Source organism: Engystomops pustulosus, chromosome 5, assembly GCF_040894005.1.
Source record: "Engystomops pustulosus chromosome 5, aEngPut4.maternal, whole genome shotgun sequence".
In the NCBI taxonomy this organism is placed as follows: Eukaryota; Metazoa; Chordata; class Amphibia; order Anura; family Leptodactylidae; genus Engystomops; species Engystomops pustulosus.
Window position 1 is genome coordinate 15,324,719 of NC_092415.1, and position 6,712 is coordinate 15,331,430.

A 6,712-nucleotide genomic window follows, 5' to 3' on the forward strand; every position below is an offset into this window, starting at 1 on the left:
GCGGCAGCTTAGATACAGCAGCTTAGAACCATGTATAGTACATACCTCTATGTCAGCTTAGATATGCAGCTCACATCTGTTTATGATACCTACTACTATATTTCTCGCCCTGTCTTGCGGCTCCGCTTCCTATGGAGAGGGGAGGGGTGAGAAGCGCTTCCCCTCCCCTCCCGGCACATGTACGCTGCTGCGGCAGTAACAGGTAATACATTTCCAGGGGGAATAACAGAGGAAGGATTCAATATACGATTCTTGATTTATGTGTAAGTAAAAAGAAGAAGACAATGAAGACATTGAAGAGTGACCCTGTCAGACTGCCACCAATTTAATATTGATGGTTGACTCCAAGGTCATCAAGACTCTAAAGCCGGAATAATGAGAAGTCATCCTCATCATTGTGATGAATTGTTCTATGTCTTCCCTTCTCAGGGCAGGGTATAGCGGTGTACAGTATAGCACAGGGGTTATGTATATCACATGTATATCACACATTCTCATCTTATTACACATTTATAGCCTCCTCCTACACATCCGAGATGTCAATCTGCCCACAAAGTTTGTGTCATAAACGATTTCTATAGTTTCCCAGGGTTTGCACATTTTCAGTCTATACATGAAACGGTGATGCAACTTGAGTTGTTTCAGCAATATTTGCACTTGCAGGGTTCTCCTGGCGGCCCCCAACCTGTAACATAGGAAGTAACCAAAATCTGCACCAGGAACCCACATATAGTATGTGCCCTTATGTGACTATACTCAGTATCTATGCTAATACTGACTCTCCTTCTAATGTCCCTGGAGAGATGTGTCATCAGACCTTTCTGTAGGTTGTTAGTAGCAGCAGGACTGTGAACATGGATTTATATTCCAGATTTGTAGCTTCTCCAAGCGAAATCAGGGGGTGTCCTCACACTGCTGTGCTCTGTGCCGTTAATGCCAAGTATTGTCCCTGGAGAGATGTATAATCAGACCTTTGTGCATGTTGTTAGTAGCAGCAGGACTGTGAAATATGGATTTATATTTCAGGATTGAAACTTCTCTAAGTGCTCTGAGGATGTGTCCTCACACTGCTGTGCTCTTTGCAGACAATGTTTGGTATTGTTTCTGGAGAGATGAGTAATCAAACCTATGTGTAACAGCAGGACTGTGAAATATGGATTTATAATCCAAGAATGTAGCTTCTCCAAGTGCAGTGAACAGCTCCACTCTTCTAGTATGAGAGACAATGTTAGTATCCACTCATGAGCTTGCTACAGAATTGGGATACATGTTAAGCCCAGTCCGTGGCGGCCCAGTGAATAGCGCATGGAGACGATCTTGTATTAAATGCAAAAGGCGGTGAAGTGAAATATAGAAATAGAAAGAGGATCCTATGAAAAATCTGCCTGTAGTAGCTCATCAGTAAATTTTAGGATTTGGCCCAGGTGGTGCAGTGGTGCACACCTTTCCCTGCATGCAATGAAGGGATTCTTTGTTGTAATAATTTCCTAGTGGCCCAGTGGTCTACAATGTTAGAAATCCCTGGTGACCCAGTGATGCATATTGTGCTTGGTCCTAGGTGACCCTGTTGTGCAGACAATGCTCAGTGCCTGGTGACACAGTAGTGTAAACTGTGCTCAGTCCCCTCTAGCCTGGTGGTTACACTGCGCTCAGTCCCCTCTAGCCTGGTGGTTACACTGCGCTCAATCCCCTCTGGCCTGGTATTTACACTGCGCTCCGTCCCCGCTGGCCTGGTGGTATACACTGCGCTCCATCCCCGCAGGCCTGGTGGTTACACTGTGCTTGGTCCCCTCTGGCCTGCTGGTTAAACTGTGCTCGGTCCCTGCTGACCTGGTGGTTACACTGTGCTCAGTCCCTGCAGCCCTGGTGGTGTACATTATATTCGGTCCCCACAGGCCTGGTGGTTACACTGTGCTCAGTCCCCGCTGGCCTGGTGGTTACACTGTGCTAGGTCTCTGCTGACCTGGTGGTGTACACTGTGCTCGTTCCCTGATGCCCTGGTGTTGTACATTATGTTCGGTCCCCGCAGGCCTGGTGGTTACACGGTGCTTGTTCCCCGCTGGCCTGGTGGTTACACTGTGCTCGGTCCCTGCTGACCTGGTGGTTACACTGTGCTCGGTCCCTGCTGGCCTGGTGGTTACACTGTGCTCGGTCCCTGCTGGCCTGGTGCAGTACACTGTGCTCGGTCCCTGCTGGCCTGGTGGTTACACTGTGCTCGGTCCCTGCTGGCCTGGTGCAGTACACTGTGCTCGGTCCCTGCTGGCCTGGTGGTGTACACTGTGCTCGGTCCCTGCTGACCTGGTGGTTACACTGTGCTCAGTCCCCGCTGGCCTGGTGGTGCACACTGTGCTCGGTCCCTGCTGGCCTGGTGGTTACACTGTGCTCGGTCCCTGCTGGCCTGGTGGAGTACACTGTGCTCGGTCCCTGTTGACCTGGTGGTGTACACTGTGCTCGGTCCCTGCTGACCTGGTGGTGTACACTGTGCTCGGTCCCCGCTGGCCTGGTGGTATACACTGTGCTCGGTCCCCGCTGGCCTGGTGGTGTACACTGTGCTCAGTCCCCGCTGGCCTGTTGGTGTGCACTGTGCTCGTTCCCTGCTGACCTGGTGGTTACGCTACGTTCGGTCCCCTCAGGCCTGGTGGTTACACTGCGCTCCGTTCCCGCTGGCCTGGTGGTTACACTGTGCTCGGTCCCTGCTGGCCTGGTGGTTACACTGTGCTCGGTCCCTGCTGGCCTGGTGGTTACACTGTGCTCGGTCCCTGCTGGCCTGGTGGTTACACTGTGCTAGGTCTCTGCTGACCTGGTGGTGTACACTGTGCTCAGTCCCTGATGCCCTGGTGGTGTACATTATGTTCGGTCCCCTCAGGCCTGGTGGTTACACTGCGCTCCGTTCCCGCTGGCCTGGTGGTTACACTGTGCTCGGTCCCTGCTGGCCTGGTGGTTACACTGTGCTCGGTCCCTGCTGGCCTGGTGGTTACACTGTGCTCGGTCCCTGCTGGCCTGGTGGTTACACTGTGCTAGGTCTCTGCTGACCTGGTGGTGTACACTGTGCTCAGTCCCCGATGCCCTGGTGGTGTACACTGTGCTCGGTCCCCGCAGGCCTGGTGGTTACACTGTGCTTGGTCCAGGTAGCCGGAAGGTGTACCCTGCGCTCGGTCCCTGCTGGCCTGGTGGTTACTGTGCTCGGTCCCTGCTGGCCTGGTGGTGTAGATGGCACTTTAAGCCTCCAATAAAAGATCTACTCTGATAATCTCTCAGCCCAGGACCAGACTATTCACATGGAACAAGATTGATGTAAATGAATGACCAGAGTAATGGAACTTGTATCCAGAATAAAGCAGATGACGTAAAAGAGAGGAAGATCAGGTCCGGGGTCATGTGCTTGTTTGTGCAGCGCCACATCCTCTCCCTGGATGTCAGAATCCTCTGATTATACCAAATATCCATTCTGCTTAGGAAGGAAATTCTCAGCTGCTGACACCACCAGTAAGTAGCCGGTCACATGGACATGGGTAATAGTATGTGACTGCAGCCATTGTGCATCAGGAAGGAAGAAGATTCTGGAAATGGATCCTTGTAGTTATCCTGCAGGGACCTGGCGAGGACCAAGGAGTCTATAGTCTATCCTGCAAGGTGAAAAAGCAGCAGGTCCGTGTCACATAAGGGTGGAAATGTTGAGGGTCCCAGAAGTGTCCCAGAAAACGTGGACACTAGAGGCGAGGGCCCTAAGCCCCAGACAACGTGAACACTAGGGGCGGGGGTCCTGATCCCCAGACAATGTAGACACTAGGAGTGAGGATTCTGATCCCCAGACAACGTGGACACTAGGGGCGAGGGACCTGAACCCCAGACGTGGACCCTAGGGGCGAGGGACCTGAACCCCAGACGTGGACCCTAGGGGCGAGGGTCGTCAACCCCAGACAATGTGGACACTAGGGGCGAGGGACCTGAACCCCAGACAATGTGGACACTAGGAGTGAGGATTCTGATCCCCAGACAATGTGGACACTAGGAGTGAGGGTCCTCAACCCCAGACAATGTGGACAATAGGGGCAAGGATTCTGATCCCCACACAACATGGACACTAGAGGTGAGGATTCTGGTCCACAGACAACGTGAACATTAGAGGCAAAGGTCCTGATCCCTAGACAACGTGGACACTAGGGGCGAGGGTCCTAATTCCTAGACAGCTTGGACACCAGGGGCGAGGGTCCTGATCCACAGACGTGGACACTGTGTGTGAGGGTCCTGATCCCCAGACAACTTTGACACCAGAACTTTTTTTTACATAAGAGGACCTTCCAACTCTCCCTCTAAGGTAGATTCAAGGCTTTGGTAGTTGGACTTTAATTGCACAATCTTTTTGATCCCAGGAAAGATAATCCACTTTAATAAAAGTTTGGAGAGCAGGGTAGTGCAGAAGACTAAAGGCTAGCAAAATGTATAAAGAATAGATTCTGGCATCTAACGTGTTAAAGAGCTATGGGGCATCAACCACACTGCTTCTGGCAGTGCATTCCAGAGAACTAGTGCAGCTCAAGAGAAGTCTTGGAGGCGAGAGGGAAATGAAGATTATGATGGATGTAGAGTACAAGTAGGGTGATAGACGGCAATGGAAGAAACGTAAAGTGGTGTAACAATATGGAGAGCCTTGTTATAAGTAAATCATGAGATTCCTTTCTTCAATACTCCGATTAGAAAACCCACGAGAGAACTTGCAGTTGATAATGTGGGAGTAGAAGTTGAATTCCCTGTTTAGGTTTCTTATCTCTTTATGTAGAGAGGAAAGAGTAGCGCCCCAATTCTGTATGATAGTAATAACACTTTGTCATAAGATGTTACCATTCGGCAGACGCCGCCGGTAGAGTTATTGTGAGCAACGTTCAGCTGGAAGCCTCGTGGAATCACATGGACGTTACTGTGACGCGTAACATTGTACAGAACACGTGCCCCCCCACCCTTATGGTAAAATGGTCCTGCCAGATTGCAAGAATCGTTGACTAGTGGCATGAGGAACATTACAAGGACTTTAAAGTGGTGACACTCGGATGAGAATTTTTGGGATGTGTGGGACATGGAGGTTGCCCCTTGCAGCCTACAAGATTTGTTGGTAATGTATTGGTGCCATATACCAGAGGACAACTTCAAGAAATCCAGGAATACACAGGTCACTACAGCTTTAGAAGCACGGGGGGCATTGGACAAATATTTTGCATTGGACAAAGGAACCCTAATTAAATAGGAAAGTATCTGCACTCCTTGAGCAATTTAGGAGATATCACTATAACTTGATATTAATTTGCTAAACCAATTGACATGCTGTAATTTCCATACATGGACAATCAGTTCTTCTTATGTTCCAGATGTTAGATATTTGTCATAACAGCAATGACTTGTCTGAGTTTGTCGTTCTCGGTTCCCACTCATTACTGCTAGAATCAGGTGATGTTTCTCCAGCTCACGGTTCTCCTTTCAAAATCTGGTTCTTACTAATCAAGAAATCTTCTCACCTATATAAATATTTACCAACTTCCTCAATATTATTACTTATAAGTGCAAAAATCTTACCTATGCCCACAACTTCCTGTCTACTCTGGGGGAAATCTTTTTGACACCCTCTTTGGCTGTAACTATGACCATGACTTACGCGGTGGTTCTTCTTACATATTTCAGAGGATTCAGGAGTCCTCTTTCCAAACAAGGTCAAATAATTGAGCATTTTCACTGTTTAGGTAGATGATGTCCTAAGTGGTTGTTACAAAATCAATGTTTAGATCAGATGCTACAGTTCTCATGACCACCATGACTTGTTGACTTGTCTCAATCCAAGAGTTGTCCTCGGTAAATTTACCTTGACCACCAATCTTTCCAAGATTGTAACTTGGTATAGTTATGACAACCACACCCCACAATTTCTCCTTTGTATAGTTTTTCTGACCAGCATCACCAATTGTTCTATTTGTTATAGTTAGAATGGAGAATAGGACTCTCTCAATCCCAGGTTTCTACTTGTTGAAGGTATTATGACCACCTGGAGATATAGGTTCTATGACCTCCATGACTCTCAATACAAGATTTTTACTTGTTAGTGTTATGGCCACCATGGCTCCCACAATCCTACAGTTCTACTTGGCACAGTTAGGTCTTTCTCAATACCAGGGTTCTAGTTGGAATAGTTGCTATGTCTGCCATCCCCAGAGTTTTACTTGGCATAGTTATAATGTCCCTCGTGTCTCTCTTGATCCAAGAATTCTACTTGATGTAGGTATCATGACCATCGTGTCTCGCTGAATCCAAGAATCCTTCTTCGTAAAGTTGGCATGTCCACCAGGTCGCTCTAAATCGAACAGTGCTACTAACTATAGTAATTATGTCCAACGTTTATCTCCAATTCCAAGCTTTCTACCTTGCATAGTTTCATATAGTTGTATAGTTTGACCTCCATGATGCTCAATCCAAGATTGTTACTTGTTAATGTAATGGCCTCCTTGACTCCCACAATCCAGGAGTTGTACTTGGTATAGTTGTCAGGATCATCAAGTCTCTCTCAAATCAAGGGTTCTAGGTAGTATAGTTACCATGCTTGCCATTGTAAGTATACATGGCATAGTTATGTCCTCCATGACTCGATCCAACAATTCTACTTGTTGTAGGTATCATGACCATCGTGTCTCGCTCAATCCAAGAATCCTTCTTCGTAAAGTTATCATGT